This window comes from Ciona robusta, chromosome 12 (assembly GCF_009617815.1).
Source record: "Ciona robusta chromosome 12, ASM961781v2".
Classification (NCBI taxonomy): Eukaryota; Metazoa; Chordata; class Ascidiacea; order Phlebobranchia; family Cionidae; genus Ciona; species Ciona robusta.
In genome coordinates this window covers 2,945,802-2,971,618 of record NC_143246.1, presented here as the reverse complement: position 1 = coordinate 2,971,618, position 25,817 = coordinate 2,945,802, and the positions used below count along the sequence as shown (strand labels likewise).

General features: G+C 37.4%; 49 non-coding genes across 49 annotated transcripts; all 49 read right to left on the bottom strand.

Annotated features, from left to right (window-relative positions):
* Positions 1-240: 240 nt before the first annotated feature.
* On the bottom strand, positions 241-312 carry Trnap-ugg (transfer RNA proline (anticodon UGG)). Its single transcript has one exon. It is a non-coding gene; the product is annotated as a tRNA-Pro (tRNA).
* Positions 313-480: 168 nt separating this feature from the next.
* On the bottom strand, positions 481-552 carry Trnap-agg (transfer RNA proline (anticodon AGG)). The gene has a single exon. It is a non-coding gene; the product is annotated as a tRNA-Pro (tRNA).
* A 320-nt stretch (positions 553-872) lies between these two features.
* Trnap-ugg (transfer RNA proline (anticodon UGG)) lies at positions 873-944 on the bottom strand. Its single transcript has one exon. It is a non-coding gene; the product is annotated as a tRNA-Pro (tRNA).
* Positions 945-2,008: 1,064 nt separating this feature from the next.
* Positions 2,009-2,080, bottom strand: Trnap-ugg (transfer RNA proline (anticodon UGG)). The gene has a single exon. It is a non-coding gene; the product is annotated as a tRNA-Pro (tRNA).
* Positions 2,081-2,248: 168 nt separating this feature from the next.
* Trnap-agg (transfer RNA proline (anticodon AGG)) lies at positions 2,249-2,320 on the bottom strand. The gene has a single exon. It is a non-coding gene; the product is annotated as a tRNA-Pro (tRNA).
* A 319-nt stretch (positions 2,321-2,639) lies between these two features.
* On the bottom strand, positions 2,640-2,711 carry Trnap-ugg (transfer RNA proline (anticodon UGG)). The gene has a single exon. It is a non-coding gene; the product is annotated as a tRNA-Pro (tRNA).
* A 674-nt stretch (positions 2,712-3,385) lies between these two features.
* On the bottom strand, positions 3,386-3,456 carry Trnap-cgg (transfer RNA proline (anticodon CGG)). The gene has a single exon. It is a non-coding gene; the product is annotated as a tRNA-Pro (tRNA).
* Positions 3,457-3,775: 319 nt separating this feature from the next.
* Trnap-ugg (transfer RNA proline (anticodon UGG)) lies at positions 3,776-3,847 on the bottom strand. The gene has a single exon. It is a non-coding gene; the product is annotated as a tRNA-Pro (tRNA).
* Positions 3,848-4,015: 168 nt separating this feature from the next.
* On the bottom strand, positions 4,016-4,087 carry Trnap-agg (transfer RNA proline (anticodon AGG)). The gene has a single exon. It is a non-coding gene; the product is annotated as a tRNA-Pro (tRNA).
* A 167-nt stretch (positions 4,088-4,254) lies between these two features.
* On the bottom strand, positions 4,255-4,326 carry Trnap-agg (transfer RNA proline (anticodon AGG)). The gene has a single exon. It is a non-coding gene; the product is annotated as a tRNA-Pro (tRNA).
* Positions 4,327-4,663: 337 nt separating this feature from the next.
* On the bottom strand, positions 4,664-4,735 carry Trnap-ugg (transfer RNA proline (anticodon UGG)). Its single transcript has one exon. It is a non-coding gene; the product is annotated as a tRNA-Pro (tRNA).
* Positions 4,736-5,140: 405 nt separating this feature from the next.
* On the bottom strand, positions 5,141-5,212 carry Trnap-agg (transfer RNA proline (anticodon AGG)). Its single transcript has one exon. It is a non-coding gene; the product is annotated as a tRNA-Pro (tRNA).
* A 426-nt stretch (positions 5,213-5,638) lies between these two features.
* On the bottom strand, positions 5,639-5,710 carry Trnap-cgg (transfer RNA proline (anticodon CGG)). Its single transcript has one exon. It is a non-coding gene; the product is annotated as a tRNA-Pro (tRNA).
* Positions 5,711-6,029: 319 nt separating this feature from the next.
* Positions 6,030-6,101, bottom strand: Trnap-ugg (transfer RNA proline (anticodon UGG)). Its single transcript has one exon. It is a non-coding gene; the product is annotated as a tRNA-Pro (tRNA).
* Positions 6,102-6,269: 168 nt separating this feature from the next.
* Positions 6,270-6,341, bottom strand: Trnap-agg (transfer RNA proline (anticodon AGG)). The gene has a single exon. It is a non-coding gene; the product is annotated as a tRNA-Pro (tRNA).
* Positions 6,342-6,659: 318 nt separating this feature from the next.
* On the bottom strand, positions 6,660-6,731 carry Trnap-ugg (transfer RNA proline (anticodon UGG)). The gene has a single exon. It is a non-coding gene; the product is annotated as a tRNA-Pro (tRNA).
* A 674-nt stretch (positions 6,732-7,405) lies between these two features.
* Positions 7,406-7,477, bottom strand: Trnap-cgg (transfer RNA proline (anticodon CGG)). Its single transcript has one exon. It is a non-coding gene; the product is annotated as a tRNA-Pro (tRNA).
* Positions 7,478-7,795: 318 nt separating this feature from the next.
* Trnap-ugg (transfer RNA proline (anticodon UGG)) lies at positions 7,796-7,867 on the bottom strand. The gene has a single exon. It is a non-coding gene; the product is annotated as a tRNA-Pro (tRNA).
* Positions 7,868-8,035: 168 nt separating this feature from the next.
* On the bottom strand, positions 8,036-8,107 carry Trnap-agg (transfer RNA proline (anticodon AGG)). The gene has a single exon. It is a non-coding gene; the product is annotated as a tRNA-Pro (tRNA).
* A 320-nt stretch (positions 8,108-8,427) lies between these two features.
* On the bottom strand, positions 8,428-8,499 carry Trnap-ugg (transfer RNA proline (anticodon UGG)). The gene has a single exon. It is a non-coding gene; the product is annotated as a tRNA-Pro (tRNA).
* A 674-nt stretch (positions 8,500-9,173) lies between these two features.
* On the bottom strand, positions 9,174-9,245 carry Trnap-cgg (transfer RNA proline (anticodon CGG)). The gene has a single exon. It is a non-coding gene; the product is annotated as a tRNA-Pro (tRNA).
* A 557-nt stretch (positions 9,246-9,802) lies between these two features.
* On the bottom strand, positions 9,803-9,874 carry Trnap-agg (transfer RNA proline (anticodon AGG)). Its single transcript has one exon. It is a non-coding gene; the product is annotated as a tRNA-Pro (tRNA).
* A 319-nt stretch (positions 9,875-10,193) lies between these two features.
* Trnap-ugg (transfer RNA proline (anticodon UGG)) lies at positions 10,194-10,264 on the bottom strand. Its single transcript has one exon. It is a non-coding gene; the product is annotated as a tRNA-Pro (tRNA).
* A 674-nt stretch (positions 10,265-10,938) lies between these two features.
* Trnap-cgg (transfer RNA proline (anticodon CGG)) lies at positions 10,939-11,010 on the bottom strand. The gene has a single exon. It is a non-coding gene; the product is annotated as a tRNA-Pro (tRNA).
* A 319-nt stretch (positions 11,011-11,329) lies between these two features.
* Trnap-ugg (transfer RNA proline (anticodon UGG)) lies at positions 11,330-11,401 on the bottom strand. The gene has a single exon. It is a non-coding gene; the product is annotated as a tRNA-Pro (tRNA).
* Positions 11,402-11,569: 168 nt separating this feature from the next.
* Trnap-agg (transfer RNA proline (anticodon AGG)) lies at positions 11,570-11,641 on the bottom strand. Its single transcript has one exon. It is a non-coding gene; the product is annotated as a tRNA-Pro (tRNA).
* Positions 11,642-11,808: 167 nt separating this feature from the next.
* On the bottom strand, positions 11,809-11,880 carry Trnap-agg (transfer RNA proline (anticodon AGG)). Its single transcript has one exon. It is a non-coding gene; the product is annotated as a tRNA-Pro (tRNA).
* A 337-nt stretch (positions 11,881-12,217) lies between these two features.
* Trnap-ugg (transfer RNA proline (anticodon UGG)) lies at positions 12,218-12,289 on the bottom strand. Its single transcript has one exon. It is a non-coding gene; the product is annotated as a tRNA-Pro (tRNA).
* Positions 12,290-12,694: 405 nt separating this feature from the next.
* On the bottom strand, positions 12,695-12,766 carry Trnap-agg (transfer RNA proline (anticodon AGG)). The gene has a single exon. It is a non-coding gene; the product is annotated as a tRNA-Pro (tRNA).
* Positions 12,767-13,193: 427 nt separating this feature from the next.
* Positions 13,194-13,265, bottom strand: Trnap-cgg (transfer RNA proline (anticodon CGG)). The gene has a single exon. It is a non-coding gene; the product is annotated as a tRNA-Pro (tRNA).
* A 317-nt stretch (positions 13,266-13,582) lies between these two features.
* Positions 13,583-13,655, bottom strand: Trnap-ugg (transfer RNA proline (anticodon UGG)). Its single transcript has one exon. It is a non-coding gene; the product is annotated as a tRNA-Pro (tRNA).
* A 471-nt stretch (positions 13,656-14,126) lies between these two features.
* Trnap-ugg (transfer RNA proline (anticodon UGG)) lies at positions 14,127-14,198 on the bottom strand. The gene has a single exon. It is a non-coding gene; the product is annotated as a tRNA-Pro (tRNA).
* Positions 14,199-14,984: 786 nt separating this feature from the next.
* Positions 14,985-15,056, bottom strand: Trnap-agg (transfer RNA proline (anticodon AGG)). The gene has a single exon. It is a non-coding gene; the product is annotated as a tRNA-Pro (tRNA).
* A 546-nt stretch (positions 15,057-15,602) lies between these two features.
* On the bottom strand, positions 15,603-15,674 carry Trnap-ugg (transfer RNA proline (anticodon UGG)). Its single transcript has one exon. It is a non-coding gene; the product is annotated as a tRNA-Pro (tRNA).
* A 590-nt stretch (positions 15,675-16,264) lies between these two features.
* On the bottom strand, positions 16,265-16,336 carry Trnap-ugg (transfer RNA proline (anticodon UGG)). Its single transcript has one exon. It is a non-coding gene; the product is annotated as a tRNA-Pro (tRNA).
* Positions 16,337-16,883: 547 nt separating this feature from the next.
* Trnap-ugg (transfer RNA proline (anticodon UGG)) lies at positions 16,884-16,955 on the bottom strand. The gene has a single exon. It is a non-coding gene; the product is annotated as a tRNA-Pro (tRNA).
* A 918-nt stretch (positions 16,956-17,873) lies between these two features.
* On the bottom strand, positions 17,874-17,945 carry Trnap-ugg (transfer RNA proline (anticodon UGG)). The gene has a single exon. It is a non-coding gene; the product is annotated as a tRNA-Pro (tRNA).
* Positions 17,946-18,082: 137 nt separating this feature from the next.
* Trnap-ugg (transfer RNA proline (anticodon UGG)) lies at positions 18,083-18,154 on the bottom strand. The gene has a single exon. It is a non-coding gene; the product is annotated as a tRNA-Pro (tRNA).
* Positions 18,155-18,701: 547 nt separating this feature from the next.
* Trnap-ugg (transfer RNA proline (anticodon UGG)) lies at positions 18,702-18,773 on the bottom strand. The gene has a single exon. It is a non-coding gene; the product is annotated as a tRNA-Pro (tRNA).
* A 796-nt stretch (positions 18,774-19,569) lies between these two features.
* On the bottom strand, positions 19,570-19,641 carry Trnap-cgg (transfer RNA proline (anticodon CGG)). The gene has a single exon. It is a non-coding gene; the product is annotated as a tRNA-Pro (tRNA).
* Positions 19,642-20,574: 933 nt separating this feature from the next.
* Trnap-ugg (transfer RNA proline (anticodon UGG)) lies at positions 20,575-20,646 on the bottom strand. Its single transcript has one exon. It is a non-coding gene; the product is annotated as a tRNA-Pro (tRNA).
* A 547-nt stretch (positions 20,647-21,193) lies between these two features.
* Trnap-ugg (transfer RNA proline (anticodon UGG)) lies at positions 21,194-21,265 on the bottom strand. The gene has a single exon. It is a non-coding gene; the product is annotated as a tRNA-Pro (tRNA).
* Positions 21,266-21,792: 527 nt separating this feature from the next.
* Trnap-ugg (transfer RNA proline (anticodon UGG)) lies at positions 21,793-21,864 on the bottom strand. Its single transcript has one exon. It is a non-coding gene; the product is annotated as a tRNA-Pro (tRNA).
* Positions 21,865-22,001: 137 nt separating this feature from the next.
* Positions 22,002-22,073, bottom strand: Trnap-ugg (transfer RNA proline (anticodon UGG)). The gene has a single exon. It is a non-coding gene; the product is annotated as a tRNA-Pro (tRNA).
* Positions 22,074-22,620: 547 nt separating this feature from the next.
* Positions 22,621-22,692, bottom strand: Trnap-ugg (transfer RNA proline (anticodon UGG)). Its single transcript has one exon. It is a non-coding gene; the product is annotated as a tRNA-Pro (tRNA).
* A 797-nt stretch (positions 22,693-23,489) lies between these two features.
* On the bottom strand, positions 23,490-23,561 carry Trnap-cgg (transfer RNA proline (anticodon CGG)). The gene has a single exon. It is a non-coding gene; the product is annotated as a tRNA-Pro (tRNA).
* A 933-nt stretch (positions 23,562-24,494) lies between these two features.
* Positions 24,495-24,566, bottom strand: Trnap-ugg (transfer RNA proline (anticodon UGG)). The gene has a single exon. It is a non-coding gene; the product is annotated as a tRNA-Pro (tRNA).
* A 547-nt stretch (positions 24,567-25,113) lies between these two features.
* On the bottom strand, positions 25,114-25,185 carry Trnap-ugg (transfer RNA proline (anticodon UGG)). Its single transcript has one exon. It is a non-coding gene; the product is annotated as a tRNA-Pro (tRNA).
* Positions 25,186-25,712: 527 nt separating this feature from the next.
* On the bottom strand, positions 25,713-25,784 carry Trnap-ugg (transfer RNA proline (anticodon UGG)). The gene has a single exon. It is a non-coding gene; the product is annotated as a tRNA-Pro (tRNA).
* Positions 25,785-25,817: the final 33 nt, after the last annotated feature.

Genomic DNA, 25,817 nt, shown 5'->3' with positions numbered 1-25,817 from the left:
ATGGATTCGATCGGGATTTGTAGAACAACGAGCCACAATAACAGTAAGAGATATCTTTTACTTCAGTGCTTAACACGAATATTTAAGTATGTAGACAGCTAAAATTTGTAAAACACGGGCTCGTCCGGGATTTGTATTATACCCACAGACCAACCATCTACCATAACCTATAAAGTTATTTTTACCTAAGTGCATAAGAAGAATATTTATAAATGTAGACAGCTAAAATCACTAAAATATGGGCTCGTCCGAGATTTGAACCCGGGACCTCTCGCACCCAAAGCGAGAATCATACCCCTAGACCAACGAGCCACGATAACATATTAAGTTATTTTTTACGTTAGTGCATAAGACGAATATTTGTGAATGTAGACAGCTAAAATTGGTTAAACATGGGCTCGATAACAGGCAGAGTTATATTTTACGTGAATGCTTAACACGAATATTTTTTCTTGAAGACAGCTAAAATTTGTAAAGTACGGGCTCGTCCGGGATTTGAACCCGGGACCTCTCGCACCCTAAGCGAGAATCATACCCCTAGACCAACGAGCCACGATAAGGAATTAAGTTATTTTTTACGTTAGTGCATAAGACTAATATTTGTAAATGTTTAGAGCAAAAATTTATTAAATATGGTTTCGATCGGGATTTGTAGAACAACGAGCCACGATAACAGATAGAATTATCTTTAACTTAAGTGAATAACACGAATATTGAGCATGTACAGGGCTAGAATTTGTTAAATATGGGCTCGCCCGGGAATTGTATCATACCCATAGATCAACGAGCTATGAATAAGGTATAAAGTTATTTTTACCTAAGTGCATAAGAAGAATATTTATAAATGTAGACAGCTAAAATCACTAAAATATGGGCTCGTCCGGGATTTGAACCCGGGACCTCTCGCACCCAAAGCGAGAATCATACCCCTAGACCAACGAGCCACGATAACATACTAAGTTATTTTTTACGTTAGTGCATTAGACGAATATTTGTGAATGTTGAAACCTAAAATTTAGTAAATATGGATTCGATCGAGATTTGTAGAACAACGAGCAACGATAACAGGCAGAGTTATCTTTTACTTGAATGCTTAACACGAATGTTTGTTCATGAAGACAGCTAAAATTTGTAAAGTACGGGATCGTCCGGGATTTGAACCCGCGACCTCTCGCACCCTAAGCGAGAATCATACCGCTAGACCAACGAGCCACTTTTATCGGCACGAATAGTTATTCCTGAGTGCGTAAGACGATGTTTATCAAGCACAAGCCTACACTTCAAATAAAGAAATAGGTAAAAAATTAACATACAGTCTTGTTCGGGGTTATAACCTGGAGCTTCTAGAGCTCGAAGAAAGATTGCAGCCATAGTCCAAGAATGCACGCAGTAACATAATTGTTGATTCATTTCCTGAGAGTATTAGGCGATGATTATCATGGAAAAGTATTACTTCAATTGAGGAATAGTAGGACTTTTAATGTTAACACCTAGAAATATTTAAATATGGACTCGTACGGGAATTTATTTACCGGACGATATTTATTAAAGACAAACATACAGTTTAAATGCGAAATGAAATATTTGTGAATGTTGACAGCTAAAATTTAGTAAATATGGGCTCGTCCGGAATGGAACCCGGGACCTCTCGCACCCGAAGCGAGAATCATACCTCTAGACCAACGAGCCACGATAAGTTATTAGGTTATTTTTTACGTAAGCGCATAAGATGAATTTTTGTGAATATTGTGAGTTAAATTTAGTAAATATGGATTCGATCGGGATTTGTAGAACAACGAGCCACAATAACAGTAAGAGATATCTTTTACTTCAGTGCTTAACACGAATATTTAAGTATGTAGACAGCTAAAATTTGTAAAACACGGGCTCGTCCGGGATTTGTATTATACCCACAGACCAACCATCTACCATAACCTATAAAGTTATTTTTACCTAAGTGCATAAGAAGAATATTTATAAATGTAGACAGCTAAAATCACTAAAATATGGGCTCGTCCGGGATTTGAACCCGGGACCTCTCGCACCCAAAGCGAGAATCATACCCCTAGACCAACGAGCCACGATAACATATTAAGTTATTTTTTACGTTAGTGCATAAGACGAATATTTGTGAATGTAGACAGCTAAAATTGGTTAAACATGGGCCCGATAACAGGCAGAGTTATATTTTACGTGAATGCTTAACACGAATATTTGTTCTTGAAGACAGCTAAAATTTGTAAAGTACGGGCTCGTCCGGGATTTGAACCCGGGACCTCTCGCACCCTAAGCGAGAATCATACCCCTAGACCAACGAGCCACGATAAGAAATTAAGTTATTTTTTACGTTAGTGCATAAGACTAATATTTGTAAATGTTTAGAGCAAAAATTTATTAAATATGGTTTCGATCGGGATTTGTAGAACAACGAGCCACGATAACAGATAGAATTATCTTTAACTTAAGTGAATAACACGAATATTGAGCATGTACAGGGCTAGAATTTGTTAAATATGGGCTCGCCCGGGAATTGTATCATACCCATAGATCAACGAGCTACGATAAGGTATAAAGTTATTTTTACCTAAGTGCATAAGAAGAATATTTATAAATGTAGACAGCTAAAATCACTAAAATATGGGCTCGTCCGGGATTTGAACCCGGGACCTCTCGCACCCAAAGCGAGAATCATACCCCTAGACCAACGAGCCACGATAACATACTAAGTTATTTTTTACGTTAGTGCATTAGACGAATATTTGTGAATGTTGAAACCTAAAATTTAGTAAATATGGATTCGATCGGGATTTGTAGAACAACGAGCCACGATAACAGGCAGAGTTATCTTTTACTTGAATGCTTAACACGAATGTTTGTTCATGAAGACAGCTAAAATTTGTAAAGTACGGGATCGTCCGGGATTCGAACCCGCGACCTCTCGCACCCTAAGCGAGAATCATACCGCTAGACCAACCAGCCACTTTTATCGGCACGAATAGTTCTTCCTGAGTGCGTAAGACGATGTTTATCAAGCACAAGCCTACACTTCAAATAAAGAAATAGGTAAAAAATTAACATACAGTCTTGTTCGGGGTTATAACCTGGAGCTTCTAGAGCTCGAAGAAAGATTGCAGCCATAGTCCAAGAATGAACGCAGTAACATAATTGTTGATTCATTTCCTGAGAGTATTAGGCGATGATTATTATGGAAAAGTATTACTTCAATTGAGGAATAGTAGGACTTTTAATGTTAACAGCTAAAAATATTTAAATATGGACTCGTACGGGAATTTATTTACCGGACGATATTTACTAAAGACAAACATACAGTTTAATGGCGAAATGAAATATTTGTGAATGTTGACAGCTAAAATTTAGTAAATATGGGCTCGTCCGGGAATTGAACCCGGACCTCTCGCACCCGAAGCGAGAATCATACCTCTAGACCAACGAGCCACGATAAGATATTAGGTTATTTTTTACGTAAGCGCATAAGATGAATTTTTGTGAATGTTGTGAGTTAAATTTAGTAAATATGGATTCGATCGGGATTTGTAGAACAACGAGCCACAATAACAGTAAGAGATATCTTTTACTTCAGTGCTTAACACGAATATTTAAGTATGTAGACAGCTAAAATTTGTAAAACACGGGCTCGTCCGGGATTTGTATTATACCCACAGACCAACCATCTACCATAACCTATAAAGTTATTTTTACCTAAGTGCATAAGAAGAATATTTATAAATGTAGACAGCTAAAATCACTAAAATATGGGCTCGTCCGGGATTTGAACCCGGGACCTCTCGCACCCAAAGCGAGAATCAAACCCCTAGACCAACGAGCCACGATAACATATTAAGTTATTTTTTACGTTAGTGCATAAGACGAATATTTGTGAATGTAGACAGCTAAAATTGGTTAAACATGGGCTCGATAACAGGCAGAGTTATATTTTACGTGAATGCTTAACACGAATATTTGTTCTTGAAGACAGCTAAAATTTGTAAAGTACGGGCTCGTCCGGGATTTGAACCCGGGACCTCTCGCACCCTAAGCGAGAATCATACCCCTAGACCAACGAGCCACGATGAGAAATTAAGTTATTTTTTACGTTAGTGCATAAGACGAGTATTTGTGAATGTAGACAGCTAAAATTGGTTAAACATGGGCTCGATAACAGGCAGAGTTATATTTTACGTGAATGCTTAACACGAATATTTGTTCTTGAAGACAGCTAAAATTGTAAAGTACGGGCTCGTCCGGGATTTGAACCCGGGACCTCTCGCACCCTAAGCGAGAATCATACCCCTAGACCAACGAGCCACGATAAGAAATTAAGTTATTTTTTACGTTAGTGCATAAGACTAATATTTGTAAATGTTTAGAGCTAAAATTTATTAAATATGGTTTCGATCGGGATTTGTATAACAACGAGCCACGATAACAGATAGAATTATCTTTAACTTAAGTGAATAACACGAATATTGGGCATGTACAGGGCTAGAATTTGTTAAATATGGGCTCGCCCGGGAATTGTATCATACCCATAGATCAACGAGCTACGATAAGGTATAAAGTTATTTTTACCTAAGTGCATAAGAAGAATATTTATAAATGTAGACAGCTAAAATCACTAAAATCACTAAAATCACTAAAATATGGGCTCGTCCGGGATTTGAACCCGGGACCTCTCGCACCCAAAGCGAGAATCATACCCCTAGACCAACGAGCCACGATAACATACTAAGTTATTTTTTACGTTAGTGCATTAGACGAATATTTGTGAATGTTGAAACCTAAAATTTAGTAAATATGGATTCGATCGGGATTTGTAGAACAACGAGCCACGATAACGGATAGAGTTATCTTTTACTTAAGTGAATAACACGAATATTGAGCATGTAAAGAGCTAAAATTTGTTAAATATGGGCTCGCCCGGGAATTGTATCATACCCATAGACCAACGAGCTACGATAAGATATAAAGTTATTTTTACCTAAGTGCATAAGACGAATATTTGTGTATGTAGACAGCTAAAATTGGTTAAACATGGGCTCGATAACAGGCAGAGTTATATTTTACATGAATGCTTAACACGAATATTTGTTCTTGAAGACAGCTAAAATTTGTAAAGTACGGGCTCGTCCGGGATTTGAACCCGGTACCTCTCGCACCCTAAGCAAGAATCATACCCCTAGACCAACGAGCCACGATAAGAAATTAAGTTATTTTTTACGTTAGTGCATAAGACTAATATTTGTAAATGTTTAGAGCTAAAATTTAGTAAATATGCTTTCGATCGGGATTTGTAGAACAACTTAATTAACATACAGTCTTGTTCGGGTTATAACCTGGAGCTTCTAGAGCTCGAAGAAAGATTGCAGCCATAGTCCAAGAATGCACGCAGTAACATAATTGTTGATTCATTTCCTGAGAGTATTAGGCGATGATTATCATGGAAAAGTATTACTTCAATTGAGGAATAGTAGGACTTTTAATGTTAACAGCTAAAAATATTTAAATATGGACTCGTACGGGAATTTATTTACCGGACGATATTTATTAAAGACAAACATACAGTTTAAATGCGAAATGAAATATTTGTGAATGTTGACAGCTAAAATTTAGTAAATATAGGCTCGTCCGGGAATTGAACCCGGGACCTCTCGCACCCGAAGCGAGAATCATACCTCTAGACCAACGAGCCACGATAAGACATTAGGTTATTTTTTACGTAAGCGCATAAGATGAATTTTTGTGAATGTTGTGAGTTAAATTTAGTAAATATGGATTCGATCGGGATTTGTAGAACAACGAGCCTCAATAACAGTAAGATATATCTTTTACTTCAGTGCTTAACACGAATATTTAAGCATGTAGACAGCTAAAATTTGTAAAACACGGGCTCGTCCTGGATTTGTATTATACCCACAGACCAACCATCTACCATAACCTATAAAGTTATTTTTACCTAAGTGCATAAGAAGAATATTTATAAATGTAGACAGCTAAAGTCACTAAAATATGGGCTCGTCCGGGATTTGAACCCGGGACCTCTCGCACCCAAAGCGAGAATCATACCCCTAGACCAACGAGCCACGATAACATATTAAGTTATTTTTTACGTTAGTGCATAAGACGAATATTTGTGAATGTAGAAAGCTAAAATTGGTTAAACATGGGCTCGATAACAGGCAGAGTTATATTTTACGGGAATGCTTAACACGAATATTTGTTCTTGAAGACAGCTAAAATTTGTAAAGTACGGGCTCGTCCGGGATTTGAACCCGGGACCTCTCGCACCCTAAGCGAGAATCATACCCCTAGACCAACGAGCCACGATAAGAAATTAAGTTATTTTTTACGTTAGTGCATAAGACTAATATTTGTAAATGTTAGATCTAAAATTTAGTAAATATGGTTTCGATCGGGATTTGTAGAACAACGAGCCACGATAACAGATAGATTTATCTTTAACTTAAGTGAATAACACGAATATTGAGCATGTAAAGGGCTAGAATTTGTTAAATATGGGCTCGCCCGGAAATTGTATCATACCCATAGATCAACGAGCTACGATAAAATATAAAGTTATTTTTACCTGAGTGCATAAGAAGAATATTTATAAATGTAGACAGCTAAAATCACTAAAATATGGGCTCGTCCGGGATTTGAACCCGGGACCTCTCGCACCCAAAGCGAGAATCATACCCCTAGACCAACGAGCCACGATAACATACTAAGTTATTTTTTACGTTAGTGCATTAGACGAATATTTGTGAATGTTGAAACCTAAAGTTTAGTAAATATGGATTCGATCGGGATTTGTAGAACAACGAGCAACGATAACAGGCAGAGTTATCTTTTACTTGAATGCTTAACACGAATGTTTGTTCATGAAGACAGCTAAAATTTGTAAATTACGGGATCGTCCGGGATTTGAACCCGCGACCTCTCGCACCCTAAGCGAGAATCATACCGCTAGACCAACGAGCCACTTTTATCGGCACGAATAGTTCTTCCTGAGTGCGTAAGACGATGTTTATCAAGCACAAGCCTACACTTCAAATAAAGAAATAGGTAAAAAATTAACATACAGTCTTGTTCGGGGTTATAACCTGGAGCTTCTAGAGCTCGAAGAAAGATTGCAGCCATAGTCCAAGAATGCACGCAGTAACATAATTGTTGATTCATTTCCTGAGAGTATTAGGCGATGATTATCATGGAAAAGTATTACTTCAATTGAGGAATAGTAGGACTTTTAATGTTAACAGCTAAAAATATTTAAATATGGACTCGTACGGGAATTTATTTACCGGACGATATTTATTAAAGACAAACATACAGTTTAAATGCGAAATGAAATATTTGTGAATGTTGACAGCTAAAATTTAGTAAATATGGGCTCGTCCGGGAATTGAACCCGGGACCTCTCGCACCCGAAGCGAGAATCATACCTCTAGACCAACGAGCCACGATAAGATATTAGGTTATTTTTTACGTAAGCGCATAAGATGAATTTTTGTGAATGTTGTGAGTTAAATTTAGTAAATATGGATTCGATCGGGATTTGTAGAACAACGAGCCACAATAACAGTAAGAGATATCTTTTACTTCAGTGCTTAACACGAATATTTAAGTATGTAGACAGCTAAAATTTGTAAAACACGGCTCGTCCGGGATTTGTATTATACCCACAGACCAACCATCTACCATAACCTATAAAGTTATTTTTACCTAAGTGCATAAGAAGAATATTTATAAATGTAGACAGCTAAAATCACTAAAATATGGGCTCGTCCGAGATTTGAACCCGGGACCTCTCGCACCCAAAGCGAGAATCATACCCCTAGACCAACGAGCCACGATAACATATTAAGTTATTTTTTACGTTAGTGCATAAGACGAATATTTGTGAATGTAGACAGATAAAATTGGTTAAACATGGGCTCGATAACAGGCAGAGTTATATTTTACGTGAATGCTTAACACGAATATTTTTTCTTGAAGACAGCTAAAATTTGTAAAGTACGGGCTCGTCCGGGATTTGAACCCGGGACCTCTCGCACCCTAAGCGAGAATCATACCCCTAGACCAACGAGCCACGATAAGAAATTAAGTTATTTTTTACGTTAGTGCATAAGACTAATATTTGTAAATGTTTAGAGCAAAAATTTATTAAATATGGTTTCGATCGGGATTTGTAGAACAACGAGCCACGATAACAGATAGAATTATCTTTAACTTAAGTGAATAACACGAATATTGAGCATGTACAGGGCTAGAATTTGTTAAATATGGGCTCGCCCGGGAATTGTATCATACCCATAGATCAACGAGCTATGAATAAGGTATAAAGTTATTTTTACCTAAGTGCATAAGAAGAATATTTATAAATGTAGACAGCTAAAATCACTAAAATATGGGCTCGTCCGGGATTTGAACCCGGGACCTCTCGCACCCAAAGCGAGAATCATACCCCTAGACCAACGAGCCACGATAACATACTAAGTTATTTTTTACGTTAGTGCATTAGACGAATATTTGTGAATGTTGAAACCTAAAATTTAGTAAATATGGATTCGATCGAGATTTGTAGAACAACGAGCAACGATAACAGGCAGAGTTATCTTTTACTTGAATGCTTAACACGAATGTTTGTTCATGAAGACAGCTAAAATTTGTAAAGTACGGGATCGTCCGGGATTTGAACCCGCGACCTCTCGCACCCTAAGCGAGAATCATACCGCTAGACCAACGAGCCACTTTTATCGGCACGAATAGTTATTCCTGAGTGCGTAAGACGATGTTTATCAAGCACAAGCCTACACTTCAAATAAAGAAATAGGTAAAAAATTAACATACAGTCTTGTTCGGGGTTATAACCTGGAGCTTCTAGAGCTCGAAGAAAGATTGCAGCCATAGTCCAAGAATGCACGCAGTAACATAATTGTTGATTCATTTCCTGAGAGTATTAGGCGATGATTATCATGGAAAAGTATTACTTCAATTGAGGAATAGTAGGACTTTTAATGTTAACACCTAGAAATATTTAAATATGGACTCGTACGGGAATTTATTTACCGGACGATATTTATTAAAGACAAACATACAGTTTAAATGCGAAATGAAATATTTGTGAATGTTGACAGCTAAAATTTAGTAAATATGGGCTCGTCCGGGAATGGAACCCGGGACCTCTCGCACCCGAAGCGAGAATCATACCTCTAGACCAACGAGCCACGATAAGTTATTAGGTTATTTTTTACGTAAGCGCATAAGATGAATTTTTGTGAATGTTGTGAGTTAAATTTAGTAAATATGGATTCGATCGGGATTTGTAGAACAACGAGCCACAATAACAGTAAGAGATATCTTTTACTTCAGTGCTTAACACGAATATTTAAGTATGTAGACAGCTAAAATTTGTAAAACACGGGCTCGTCCGGGATTTGTATTATACCCACAGACCAACCATCTACCATAACCTATAAAGTTATTTTTACCTAAGTGCATAAGAAGAATATTTATAAATGTAGACAGCTAAAATCACTAAAATATGGGCTCGTCCGGGATTTGAACCCGGGACCTCTCGCACCAAAGCGAGAATCATACCCTAGACCAACGAGCCACGATAACATATTAAGTTATTTTTTACGTTAGTGCATAAGACGAATATTTGTGAATGTAGACAGCTAAAATTGGTTAAACATGGGCTCGATAACAGGCAGAGTTATATTTTACGTGAATGCTTAACACGAATATTTGTTCTTGAAGACAGCTAAAATTTGTAAAGTACGGGCTCGTCCGGGATTTGAACCCGGGACCTCTCGCACCCTAAGCGAGAATCATACCCCTAGACCAACGAGCCACGATAAGAAATTAAGTTATTTTTTACGTTAGTGCATAAGACTAATATTTGTAAATGTTTAGAGCAAAAATTTATTAAATATGGTTTCGATCGGGATTTGTAGAACAACGAGCCACGATAACAGATAGAATTATCTTTAACTTAAGTGAATAACACGAATATTGAGCATGTACAGGGCTAGAATTTGTTAAATATGGGCTCGCCCGGGAATTGTATCATACCCATAGATCAACGAGCTACGATAAGGTATAAAGTTATTTTTACCTAAGTGCATAAGAAGAATATTTATAAATGTAGACAGCTAAAATCACTAAAATATGGGCTCGTCCGGGATTTGAACCCGGGACCTCTCGCACCCAAAGCGAGAATCATACCCTAGACCAACGAGCCACGATAACATACTAAGTTATTTTTTACGTTAGTGCATTAGACGAATATTTGTGAATGTTGAAACCTAAAATTTAGTAAATATGGATTCGATCGGGATTTGTAGAACAACGAGCCACGATAACAGGCAGAGTTATCTTTTACTTGAATGCTTAACACGAATGTTTGTTCATGAAGACAGCTAAAATTTGTAAAGTACGGGATCGTCCGGGATTCGAACCCGCGACCTCTCGCACCCTAAGCGAGAATCATACCGCTAGACCAACCAGCCACTTTTATCGGCACGAATAGTTCTTCCTGAGTGCGTAAGACGATGTTTATCAAGCACAAGCCTACACTTCAAATAAAGAAATAGGTAAAAAATTAACATACAGTCTTGTTCGGGGTTATAACCTGGAGCTTCTAGAGCTCGAAGAAAGATTGCAGCCATAGTCCAAGAATGAACGCAGTAACATAATTGTTGATTCATTTCCTGAGAGTATTAGGCGATGATTATTATGGAAAAGTATTACTTCAATTGAGGAATAGTAGGACTTTTAATGTTAACAGCTAAAAATATTTAAATATGGACTCGTACGGGAATTTATTTACCGGACGATATTTATTAAAGACAAACATACAGTTTAATGGCGAAATGAAATATTTGTGAATGTTGACAGCTAAAATTTAGTAAATATGGGCTCGTCCGGGAATTGAACCCGGGACCTCTCGCACCCGAAGCGAGAATCATACCTCTAGACCAACGAGCCACGATAAGATATTAGGTTATTTTTTACGTAAGCGCATAAGATGAATTTTTGTGAATGTTGTGAGTTAAATTTAGTAAATATGGATTCGATCGGGATTTGTAGAACAACGAGCCACAATAACAGTAAGAGATATCTTTTACTTCAGTGCTTAACACGAATATTTAAGTATGTAGACAGCTAAAATTTGTAAAACACGGGCTCGTCCGGGATTTGTATTATACCCACAGACCAACCATCTACCATAACCTATAAAGTTATTTTTACCTAAGTGCATAAGAAGAATATTTATAAATGTAGACAGCTAAAATCACTAAAATATGGGCTCGTCCGGGATTTGAACCCGGGACCTCTCGCACCCAAAGCGAGAATCAAACCCCTAGACCAACGAGCCACGATAACATATTAAGTTATTTTTTACGTTAGTGCATAAGACGAATATTTGTGAATGTAGACAGCTAAAATTGGTTAAACATGGGCTCGATAACAGGCAGAGTTATATTTTACGTGAATGCTTAACACGAATATTTGTTCTTGAAGACAGCTAAAATTTGTAAAGTACGGGCTCGTCCGGGATTTGAACCCGGGACCTCTCGCACCCTAAGCGAGAATCATACCCCTAGACCAACGAGCCACGATGAGAAATTAAGTTATTTTTTACGTTAGTGCATAAGACGAGTATTTGTGAATGTAGACAGCTAAAATTGGTTAAACATGGGCTCGATAACAGGCAGAGTTATATTTTACGTGAATGCTTAACACGAATATTTGTTCTTGAAGACAGCTAAAATTGTAAAGTACGGGCTCATCCGGGATTTGAACCCGGGACCTCTCGCACCCTAAGCGAGAATCATACCCCTAGACCAACGAGCCACGATAAGAAATTAAGTTATTTTTTACGTTAGTGCATAAGACTAATATTTGTAAATGTTTAGAGCTAAAATTTATTAAATATGGTTTCGATCGGGATTTGTATAACAACGAGCCACGATAACAGATAGAATTATCTTTAACTTAAGTGAATAACACGAATATTGAGCATGTACAGGGCTAGAATTTGTTAAATATGGGCTCGCCCGGGAATTGTATCATACCCATAGATCAACGAGCTACGATAAGGTATAAAGTTATTTTTACCTAAGTGCATAAGAAGAATATTTATAAATGTAGACAGCTAAAATCACTAAAATCACTAAAATCACTAAAATATGGGCTCGTCCGGGATTTGAACCCGGGACCTCTCGCACCCAAAGCGAGAATCATACCCCTAGACCAACGAGCCACGATAACATACTAAGTTATTTTTTACGTTAGTGCATTAGACGAATATTTGTGAATGTTGAAACCTAAAATTTAGTAAATATGGATTCGATCGGGATTTGTAGAACAACGAGCCACGATAACGGATAGAGTTATCTTTTACTTAAGTGAATAACACGAATATTGAGCATGTAAAGAGCTAAAATTTGTTAAATATGGGCTCGCCCGGGAATTGTATCATACCCATAGACCAACGAGCTACGATAAGATATAAAGTTATTTTTACCTAAGTGCATAAGACGAATATTTGTGTATGTAGACAGCTAAAATTGGTTAAACATGGGCTCGATAACAGGCAGAGTTATATTTTACATGAATGCTTAACACGAATATTTGTTCTTGAAGACAGCTAAAATTTGTAAAGTACGGGCTCGTCCGGGATTTGAACCCGGTACCTCTCGCACCCTAAGCAAGAATCATACCCCTAGACCAACGAGCCACGATAAGAAATTTAGTTATTTTTTACGTTAGTGCATAAGACTAATATTTGTAAATGTTTAGAGCTAAAATTTAGTAAATATGGTTTCGATCGGGATTTGTAGAACAACTTAATTAACATACAGTCTTGTTCGTGGTTATAACCTGGAGCTTCTAGAGCTCGAAGAAAGATTGCAGCCATAGTCCAAGAATGCACGCAGTAACATAATTGTTGATTCATTTCCTGAGAGTATTAGGCGATGATTATCATGGAAAAGTATTACTTCAATTGAGGAATAGTAGAACTTTTAATGTTAACAGCTAAAAATATTTAAATATGGACTCGTACGGGAATTTATTTACCGGACGATATTTATTAAAGACAAACATACAGTTTAAATGCGAAATGAAATATTTGTGAATGTTGACAGCTAAAATTTAGTAAATATGGGCTCGTCCGGGAATTGAACCCGGAACCTCTCGCACCCGAAGCGAGAATCATACCTCTAGACCAACGAGCCACGATAAGATATTAGGTTATTTTTTACGTAAGCGCATAAGATGAATTTTTGTTAATGTTGTGAGTTAAATTTAGTAAATATGGATTCGATCGGGATTTGTAGAACAACGAGCCACAATAACAGTAAGAGATATCTTTTACTTCAGTGCTTAACACGAATATTTAAGCATGTAGACAGCTAAAATTTGTAAAACACGGGCTCGTCCGGGACTTGTATTATACCCACAGACCAACGATCTACCAAAACCTATAAAGTTATTTTTACATAAGTGCATAAGAATAATATATATAAATGTAGACAGCTAAAATTTTGTAAATTGAGTCCGTCCGGGATTTGAACCCGGGCCCTCTCGCACCCAAAGCGAGAATCATACCCCTAGACCAACGAGCCACGATAAGATATTAAGTTATATTTTACGTAACCGCATAAGACGAATATTTGTGAATGTTGTGAGCTAAAATTTAGTAAATATGGATTCGATCGGGATTTGTAGAACAACGAGCCACAATAACAGGAAGAGATTTCTTTTACTGGAGTGCTTAACACGAATATTTAAGCATATAGACAACTAAAATTTGTAAAACACGGGCTCGTCCGGGACTTGTATTATACCCACAGACCAACGATCTACATAACCTATAAAGTTATTTTTACCTAAGTGCATAAGAATAATATTTATAAATGTAGAGAGCTAAAATTTTGTAAATTGAGGCCGTCCGGGGTTTGAACCCGGGACCTCTCGCACCCAAAGCGAGAATCATACCCCTAGACCAACGAGCCACGATAAGATATTAAGTTATTTTTACCTAAGTGCATAAGAAGAATATTTATAAATGTAGACAGCTAAAATCACTAAAATATGGGCTCGTCCGGGATTTGAACCCGGGACCTCTCGCAACCAAAGCGAGAATCATACCCCTAGACCAACGAGCCACGATAAGATATTTAGTTATTTTTTACGTAACCGCATAAGACGAATATTTGTGAATGTTGTGAGCTAAAATTTGTTAAACATGGGCTCGATAACAGGCACATTTACAACAACAGGCAGAGTTATCTTTTACGTAAGTGCTTAACACGAATATTTAAGCATGTAGACAGCTAAAATTTGTAGAACACGGGCTCGTCCGGGACTTGTATCATACCCACAGACTGACGATCAACCATAACATATAAAGTTATTTTTACCTAAGTGCATAAGAATAATATTTATAAATGTAGACAGCTAAAATTTTGTAAATTGAGGCCGCCCGGGATTTGAACCCGGGACCTCTCGCACCCAAAGCGACAATCATACACCTAGACCAACGAGCCAGGTTAAGATATTAAGTTATTTTTTACGTTAGTGCATAAGACGAATATTTGTGAATGTTGAGACCTATAATTTAGTAAATATGGATTCGATCGGGATTTGTAGAACAACGAGCCACGATAACAGGTAGAGTTATCTTTTACTTAAGCGAATAGCACGAAAATTGAGCACGTAAACAGCTAAAATTTGTTAAATATGGGCTCGCCCGGGAATTGTATCCTACCCATAGACCAACGAGCTACGATAAGATATAAAGTTATTTTTACCTAAGTGCATAAGACGAATATTTGTGTATGTAGACAGCTAAAATTGGTTAAACATGGGCTCGATTACAGGCAGAGTTATCTTTTACTTAAATGCTTAACACGAATATTTGTTCTTGAAGACAGCTAAAATTTGGAAAGTACGGGCTCGTCCGGGATTTGAACCCGGGACCTCTCGCACCCTAAGCGAGAATCATACCCCTGGACCAACGAGCAACGATGAGATATTAAGTTATTTTTTACGTTAGTGCATAAGACTAATATTTGTAAATGTTTAGAGCTAAAATTTAGTAAATATGGTTTCCATCGGGATTTGTAGAACAACGAGCCACGATAACAGATAGAGTTATCTTTTACTTAAGTGAATAACACGAATATTGAGCATGTAAAGAGCTAAAATTTGTTAAATATGGGCTCGCCCGGGAATTGTATCATACCCATAGATCAACGAGCTACGATAAGATATAAAGTTATTTTTACCTAAGTGCATAAGACGAATATTTGTGTGTTTAGACAGCTAAAATTTCTTAAACATGGTCTCGATAACAGGCAGAGTTACAATAACCGGCAGAGTTAGCTTTTACATAAGTGCTTAACACGAATATTTAAGCATGTAGACAGCTAAAATTTGTAGAACACGGGGTCGTCCAGGACTTGTATCATACCCACAGACCAACGATCAACAATAACATATAAAGTTATTTCTACCTAAGTGCATAAGAAGAATATTAAAAATGTAGACAGCTAAAACTTGTTAAATATGGGCTAGTCCGGGATTTGAACCCGGGACCTCTCGCACCCAAAGCGAGAATCATACCCCTAGACCAACGAGCCACGATAAGATATTAAGTTATTTTTTACTTAAGCGCATAAGACGAATATTTGTGAATGTTGAGAGCTAAAATTTAGTAAATATGGATGCGATCGGGATTTGTAGAACAACGAGCCACGATAACAGGCAGAGTTATCTTTTACTTGAATGCTTAACACGAATATTTGTTCATGAAGACAGCTAAAATTCCTAAAGTACGGGATCGTCCGGGATTTGAAACCGGGTCCTCTCGCACCCGAAGCGAGAATCATACCTCTAGACCAACGAGCCACGATAAGGTATTAGGTTATTTTTTACGTAAGCGCATAAGATGAATTTTTGTGAATGTTGTGAGCTAAAATTTAGTAAATATGGATTCGATCGGGATTTGTAGAACAACGAGCCACAATAACAGTAAGAGATATCTTTTACTTCAGTGCTTAACACGAATATTTAAGCATGTATAGACAGCTAAAATTTGTAAAACACGGGCTCGTCCGGGATTTGTATTATACTCACAGACTAACGATCTATCATAACCTATAAAGTTATTTTTACCTAAGTGCATAAGAAGAATATTTATAAATGTAGACAGCTAAAATCACTAAAATATGGGCTCCTCCGGGATTTGAACCCGGGACCTCTCGCACCCAAAGCGAGAATCATACCCCTAGACCAACGAGCCACGATAACATATTAAGTTATTTTTTACGTTAGTGCATTAGACGAATATCTGTGAATGTTGAATCCTAAAATTTAGTAAATATGGATTCGATCGGGATTTGTAGAACAACGAGCCACGATAACGGATAGAGTTATCTTTTACTTAAGTGAATAACACGAATATTGAGCATGTAAAGAGCTATAATTTGTTAAATATGGGCTCGCCCGGGAATTGTATCATACCCATAGACCAACGAGCTACGATAAGATATAAAGTTATTTTTACCTAAGTGCATAAGGCGAATATTTGTGTATGTAGAGAGCTAAAATTTGTTAAACATGGGCTCGATAACATGCACATTTACAATAACAGGCAGAGTTATCTTTTACGTAAGTGCTTAACACGAATATTTAAGCATGTAGACAGCTAAAATTTGTAGAACACGGGCTCGTCCGGGACTTGTATCATACCCACAGACCAACGATCAACCATAACATATAAAGTTATTTTTACCTAAGTGCATAAGAAGAATATTTAAAAATGTATACAGCTAAAATTTGTTAAACATGGGCTCGTCCGGGATTTGAACCCGGGACCTCTCGCACCCAAAGCGAGAATCATACCCCTAGACCAACGAGCCACGATAAGATTTTTAGTTATTTTTTACCTAACTGCATAAGACGAATATTTGTGAATGTTGTGAGCTAAAATTTAGTAAATATGGATTCGATCGGGATTTGTAGAGCAACCAGCCACAATAACAGGAAGAGATTTCTTTTACTTGAGTGCTTAACACGAATATTTAAGCATATAGACCGCTAAAATTTGTAAAACACGGGCTCGTCCGGGACTTGTATTATACCCACAGACCAACGATCTACCATAACCTATAAAGTTATTTTTACCCAAGTGCATAAGAATAATATTTACAAATGTAGACAGCTAAAATTTTGTAAATTGAGGCCGTCCGAAATTTGAACCCGGGACCTCTCGCACCCAAAGCGAGAATCATACCCCTAGCCCAACGAGCCACGATAAGATACTTAGTTATTTTTAGGTTAGTGCATAAGACTAATATTTGTAAATGTTTAGAGCTAAAATTTAGTAAATATGGTTTCGATCGGGATTTGTAGAAAAACGAGCCAAGATAACAGATAAAGTTATCTTTTACTTAAGTGAATAACACGAATATTGAGCATGTAAAGAGCTAAAATTTGTTAAATATGGGCTCGCCCGGGAATTGTATCATACCCATAGATCAACGAGCTACGATAAGATATAAAGTTATTTTTACCTAAGTGCATAAGACGAATATTTGTGTGTTTAGACAGCTAAAATTTGTTAAACATGGTCTCGATAACAGGCAGAGTTAGCTTTTACCTAAGTGCTTAACACGAATATTTAAGCATGTGGACAACTAAAATTTGTAAAACATGGGCTCCTCCGGGACTTGTATCATACCCACAGACCAACGACCAACCATAACATATAAAGATATTTTTACCTGAGTGCATAAGAAGAATATTTATAAATTTAGACAGCAAAATTTGTTAAATACGGGCTCGTCCGGGATTTGAACCCGGAACCTCTCGCACCCAAAGCGAGAATCATACCTCTAGACCAACGAGCCACGATAAGATATTAAATTCTTTTATACGTTAGTGCATAAGACGAATATTTGAGTATGTTAAGAGCTAAAATTTAGTAAATATGGTTTTGATCGCGATTTGTAGAACAACGAGCTACGATAACAAATCACTAAAATATGGGCTCGTTCGGGATTTGAACCCGGGACCTCTCGCACCCAAAGCGAGAATCATACCCCTAGACCAACGAGCCACGATATCATTTTAAGTTATTTTTTACGTTAGTGCATTAGACGAATATTTGGGAATGTTGAGACCTAAAATTTAGTAAATATGGATTCGATCGGGATTTGTAGAACAACGAGCCACGATAACGGATAGAGTTATCTTTTACTTAAGTGAATAACACGAATATTGAGCATGTAAAGAGGTATAATTTGTTAAATATGGGCTCGCCCCGGAATTGTATCATACCCATAGACCAACGAGCTACGATAAGATATAAAGTTATTTTTACCTAAGTGCATAAGACGAATATTTGTGTATGTAGAGAGCTAAAATTTGTTAAACATGGGCTCGATAACATGCACATTTACAATAACAGGCAGAGTTATCTTTTACGTAAGTGCTTAACACGAATATTTAAGCATGTAGACAGCTAAAATTTGTAGAACACGGGCTCGTCCGGGACTTGTATCATACCCACAGACCAACGATCAACCATAACATATAAAGTTATTTTTACCTAAGTGCATAAGAAGAATATTTAAAAATGTAGACAGCTAAAATTTGTTAAACATGGGCTCGTCCGGGATTTGAACCCGGGATCTCTCGCACCCAAAGCGAGAATCATACCCCTAGACCAACGAGCCACGATAAGATATTTAGTTATTTTTTACGTAACTGCATAAGACGAATATTTGTGAATGTTGTGAGCTAAAATTTAGTAAATATGGATTCGATCGGGATTTGTAGAGCAACGAGCCACAATAACAGGAAGAGATTTCTTTTACTTGAGTGCTTAACACAAATATTTAAGCATATAGACCGCTAAAATTTGTAAAACACGGGCTCGTCCGGGACTTGTATTATACCCTCAGACCAACGATCTACCATAACCTATAAAGTTATTTTTACCTAAGTGCATAAGAATAGTATTTATAAATGTAGACAGCTAAAATTTTGTAAATTGAGGCCGTCCGGGGTTTGAACCCGGGACCTCTCGCACCCAAAGCGAGAATCATACCCCTAGACCAACGAGCCACTTTTATCGGCACGAATAGTTCTTCCTGAGTGCGTAAGACGATGTTTATCAAGCACAAGCCTACACTTCAAATAAAGAAATAGGTAAAAAATTAACATACAGTCTTGTTCGGGTTATAACCTGGAGCTTCTAGAGCTCGAAGAAAGATTGCAGCCATAGTCCAAGAACGCACGCAGTAACATAATTGTTGATTCATTTCCTGAGAATATTAGGCGATGATTATCATGGAAAAGTATTACTTCAATTGAGGAATAGTAGGACTTTTAATGTTAACACCTAAAAATATTTAAATATGGACTCGTACAGGAATTTATTTACCGGACGATATTTATTAAAGACAAACATACAGTTTAAATGCGAAATGAAATATTTGTGAATGTTGACAGCTAAAATTTAGTAAATCTGGGGTCGTCCGGGAATTGAACCCGGGTCCTCTCGCACCCGAAGCGAGAATCATACCTCTAGACCAACGAGCCACGATAAGGTATTAGGTTATTTTTTACGTAAGCGCATAAGATGAATTTTTGTGAATGTTGTGAGCTAAAATTTAGTAAATATGGATTCGATCGGGATTTGTAGAACAACGAGCCACAATAACAGTAAGAGTGTAGCGGTTGAGGGTGCTCCGAGCACAAATATTTAATATATATAATTATCTAAATTTAACTTAATGCATAAAGATTGAATTTTGCGTTGTGTAACTTTAACAGCTGGCCAGCTGGCATAATGTGTATGCGCCTAGATTGTTTCCTGTAACCCATGTATAACAATGCTTCTTTATATACAATGCTAAGAGACTTTGCCCTGTAACAATACTGAGAGGCCAGCTGGCATAATGTGTATGCGCCTGGATTGTTTCCTGTAACCCATGTATAACAATGCTTCTTTATATACAATGCTGAGAGACTTTGCCCTGTAACAATACTGAGAGACTTTGCCTTGCTGTATAATGTGTATAATGTTTTCTCGTGTATAACGCTTCTTCTCGCCTTGGGAGTTCTCGCCTGTGAGTTATCTCCTTTATAAGCCCTGCCCTGTACTGTACAGCTAGGCAGTGTGAGCCTGGACCAGTCAGTTGGAGGCCGGAGAGTATCGTGACGTCGTTGTTGTTTTGTCGTTGTAACCCGAACTGTTTTGTTGAATAAACTGAGTTTTGAACCTGGACATGTTATGGAGTCGGACTGTGGGCTAACGTCTTATCACTTGACGCCCACAAGAGATATCTTTTACTTCAGTGCTTAACACGAATATTTAAGCATGTAGACAGCTACAATTTGTAAAACACGGGCTCGTCCGGGATTTGTATTATACTCACAGACCAACGATCTATCATAACCTATAAAGTTATTTTTACCTAAGTGCATAAGAAGAATATTTATAAATGTAGACAGCTAAAATCACTAAAATATGGGCTCGTCCGGGATTTGAACCCGGGACCTCTCGCACCCAAAGCGAGAATCATACCCCTAGACCAACGAGCCACGATAACATATTAAGTTATTTTTTACGTTAGTGCATTAGACGAATATTTGTGAATGTTGAATCCTAAAATTTAGTAAATATGGATTCGATCGGGATTTGTAGAACAACGAGCCACGATAACGGATAGAGTTATCTTTTACTTAAGTGAATAACACGAATATTGAGCATGTAAAGAGCTATAATTTGTTAAATATGGGCTCGCCCGGGAATTGTATCATACCCATAGACCAACGAGCTACGATAAGATATAAAGTTATTTTTACCTAAGTGCATAAGGCGAATATTTGTGTATGTAGAGAGCTAAAATTTGTTAAACATGGGCTCGATAACATGCACATTTACAATAACAGGCAGAGTTATCTTTTACGTAAGTGCTTAACACGAATATTTAAGCATGTAGACAGCTAAAATTTGTAAAACACGGGCTCGTCCGGGACTTGTATCATACCCACAGACCAACGATCAACCATAACATATAAAGTTATTTTTACCTAAGTGCATAAGAAGAATATTTAAAAATGTAGACAGCTAAAATTTGTTAAACATGGGCTCGTCCGGGATTTGAACCCGGGACCTCTCGCACCCAAAGCGAGAATCATACCCCTAGCCCAACGAGCCACGATAAGATACTAAGTTATTTTTAGGTTAGTGCATAAGACTAATATTTATAAATGTTTAGAGCTAAAATTTAGTAAATATGGTTTCGATCGGGATTTGTAGAACAACGAGCCAAGATAACAGATAGAGTTATCTTTTACTTAAGTGAATAACACGAATATTGAGCATGTAAAGAGCTAAAATTTGTTAAATATGGGCTCGCCCGGGAATTGTATCATACCCATAGATCAACGAGCTACGATAAGATATAAAGTTATTTTTACCTAAGTGCATAAGACGAATATTTGTGTGTTTAGACAGCTAAAATTTGTTAAACATGGTCTCGATAACAGGCAGAGTTAGCTTTTACCTAAGTGCTTAACACGAATATTTAAGCATGTGGACAACTAAAATTTGTAAAACATGGGCTCCTCCGGGACTTGTATCATACCCACAGACCAACGACCAACCATAACATATAAAGATATTTTTACCTGAGTGCATAAGAAGAATATTTATAAATTTAGACAGCAAAATTTGTTAAATACGGGCTCGTCCGGGATTTGAACCCGGAACCTCTCGCACCCAAAGCGAGAATCATACCTCTAGACCAACGAGCCACGATAAGATATTAAATTCTTTTTTACGTTAGTGCATAAGACGAATATTTGAGTATGTTAAGAGCTAAAATTTAGTAAATATGGTTTTGATCGCGATTTGTAGAACAACGAGCTACGATAACAAATCACTAAAATATGGGCTCGTTCGGGATTTGAACCCGGGACCTCTCGCACCCAAAGCGAGAATCATACCCCTAGACCAACGAGCCACGATAACATTTTAAGTTATTTTTTACGTTAGTGCATTAGACGAATATTTGGGAATGTTGAGACCTAAAATTTAGTAAATATGGATTCGATCGGGATTTGTAGAACAACGAGCCACGATAACGGATAGAGTTATCTTTTACTTAAGTGAATAACACGAATATTGAGCATGTAAAGAGGTATAATTTGTTAAATATGGGCTCGCCCCGGAATTGTATCATACCCATAGACCAACGAGCTACGATAAGATATAAAGTTATTTTTACCTAAGTGCATAAGACGAATATTTGTGTATGTAGAGAGCTAAAATTTGTTAAACATGGGCTCGATAACATGCACATTTACAATAACAGGCAGAGTTATCTTTTACGTAAGTGCTTAACACGAATATTTAAGCATGTAGACAGCTAAAATTTGTAGAACACGGGCTCGTCCGGGACTTGTATCATACCCACAGACCAACGATCAACCATAACATATAAAGTTATTTTTACCTAAGTGCATAAGAAGAATATTTAAAAATGTAGACAGCTAAAATTTGTTAAACATGGGCTCGTCCGGGATTTGAACCCGGGATCTCTCGCACCCAAAGCGAGAATCATACCCCTAGACCAACGAGCCACGATAAGATATTTAGTTATTTTTTACGTAACTGCATAAGACGAATATTTGTGAATGTTGTGAGCTAAAATTTAGTAAATTTGGATTCGATCGGGATTTGTAGAGCAACGAGCCACAATAACAGGAAGAGATTTCTTTTACTTGAGTGCTTAACACAAATATTTAAGCATATAGACCGCTAAAATTTGTAAAACACGGGCTCGTCCGGGACTTGTATTATACCCTCAGACCAACGATCTACCATAACCTATAAAGTTATTTTTACCTAAGTGCATAAGAATAGTATTTATAAATGTAGACAGCTAAAATTTTGTAAATTGAGGCCGTCCGGGGTTTGAACCCGGGACCTCTCGCACCCAAAGCGAGAATCATACCCCTAGACCAACGAGCCACTTTTATCGGCACGAATAGTTCTTCCTGAGTGCGTAAGACGATGTTTATCAAGCACAAGCCTACACTTCAAATAAAGAAATAGGTAAAAAATTAACATACAGTCTTGTTCGGGGTTATAACCTGGAGCTTCTAGAGCTCGAAGAAAGATTGCAGCCATAGTCCAAGAACGCACGCAGTAACATAATTGTTGATTCATTTCCTGAGAATATTAGGCGATGATTATCATGGAAAAGTATTACTTCAATTGAGGAATAGTAGGACTTTTAATGTTAACACCTAAAAATATTTAAATATGGACTCGTACAGGAATTTATTTACCGGACGATATTTATTAAAGACAAACATACAGTTTAAATGCGAAATGAAATATTTGTGAATGTTGACAGCTAAAATTTAGTAAATCTGGGGTCGTCCGGGAATTGAACCCGGGTCCTCTCGCACCCGAAGCGAGAATCATACCTCTAGACCAACGAGCCACGATAAGGTATTAGGTTATTTTTTACGTAAGCACATAAGATGAATTTTTGTGAATGTTGTGAGCTAAAATTTAGTAAATATGGATTCGATCGGGATTTGTAGAACAACGTGCCACAATAACAGTAAGAGTGTAGCGGTTGAGGGTGCTCCGAGCACAAATATTTAATATATATAATTATCTAAATTTAACTTAATGCATAAAGATTGAATTTTGCGTTGTGTAACTTTAACAGCTGGCCAGCTGGCATAATGTGTATGCGCCTAGATTGTTTCCTGTAACCCATGTATAACAATGCTTCTTTATATACAATGCTAAGAGACTTTGCCCTGTAACAATACTGAGAGGCCAGCTGGCATAATGTGTATGCGCCTGGATTGTTTCCTGTAACCCATGTATAACAATGCTTCTTTATATACAATGCTGAGAGACTTTGCCCTGTAACAATACTGAGAGACTTTGCCTTGCTGTATAATGTGTATAATGTTTTCTCGTGTATAACGCTTCTTCTCGCCTTGGGAGTTCTCGCCTGTGAGTTATCTCCTTTATAAGCCCTGCCCTGTACTGTACAGCTAGGCAGTGTGAGCCTGGACCAGCCAGTTGGAGGCCGGAGAGTATCGTGACGTCGTTGTTGTTTTGTCGTTGTAACCCGAACTGTTTTGTTGAATAAACTGAGTTTTGAACCTGGACATGTTATGGAGTCGGACTGTGGGCTAACGTCTTATCACTTGACGCCCACAAGAGATATCTTTTACTTCAGTGCTTAACACGAATATTTAAGCATGTAGACAGCTACAATTTGTAAAACACGGGCTCGTCCGGGATTTGTATTATACTCACAGACCAACGATCTATCATAACCTATAAAGTTATTTTTACCTAAGTGCATAAGAAGAATATTTATAAATGTAGACAGCTAAAATCACTAAAATATGGGCTCGTCCGGGATTTGAACCCGGGACCTCTCGCACCCAAAGCGAGAATCATACCCCTAGACCAACGAGCCACGATAACATATTAAGTTATTTTTTACGTTAGTGCATTAGACGAATATTTGTGAATGTTGAATCCTAAAATTTAGTAAATATGGATTCGATCGGGATTTGTAGAACAACGAGCCACGATAACGGATAGAGTTATCTTTTACTTAAGTGAATAACACGAATATTGAGCATGTAAAGAGCTATAATTTGTTAAATATGGGCTCGCCCGGGAATTGTATCATACCCATAGACCAACGAGCTACGATAAGATATAAAGTTATTTTTACCTAAGTGCATAAGGCGAATATTTGTGTATGTAGAGAGCTAAAATTTGTTAAACATGGGCTCGATAACATGCACATTTACAATAACAGGCAGAGTTATCTTTTACGTAAGTGCTTAACACGAATATTTAAGCATGTAGACAGCTAAAATTTGTAAAACACGGGCTCGTCCGGGACTTGTATCATACCCACAGACCAACGATCAACCATAACATATAAAGTTAGTTTTACCTAAGTGCATAAGAAGAATATTTAAAAATGTAGACAGCTAAAATTTGTTAAACATGGGCTCGTCCGGGATTTGAACCCGGGACCTCTCGCACCCAAAGCGAGAATCATACCCCTAGCCCAACGAGCCACGATAAGATACTAAGTTATTTTTAGGTTAGTGCATAAGACTAATATTTGTAAATGTTTAGAGCTGAAATTTAGTAAATATGGTTTCGATCGGGATTTGTAGAACAACGAGCCAAGATAACAGATAGAGTTATCTTTTACTTAAGTGAATAACACGAATATTGAGCATGTAAAGAGCTAAAATTTGTTAAATATGGGCTTGCCCGGGAATTGTATCATACCCATAGATCAACGAGCTACGATAAGATATAAAGTTATTTTTACCTAAGTGCATAAGACGAATATTTGTGTGTTTAGACAGCTAAAATTTGTTAAACATGGTCTCGATAACAGGCAGAGTTAGCTTTTACCTAAGTGCTTAACACGAATATTTAAGCATGTGGACAACTAAAATTTGTAAAACATGGGCTCCTCCGGGACTTGTATCATACCCACAGACCAACGACCAACCTTAACATATAAAGATATTTTTACCTGAGTGCATAAGAAGAATATTTATAAATTTAGACAGCAAAATTTGTTAAATACGGGCTCGTCCGGGATTTGAACCCGGGACCTCTCGCACCCAAAGCGAGAATCATACCTCTAGACCAACGAGCCACGATAAGATATTAAATTCTTTTTTACGTTAGT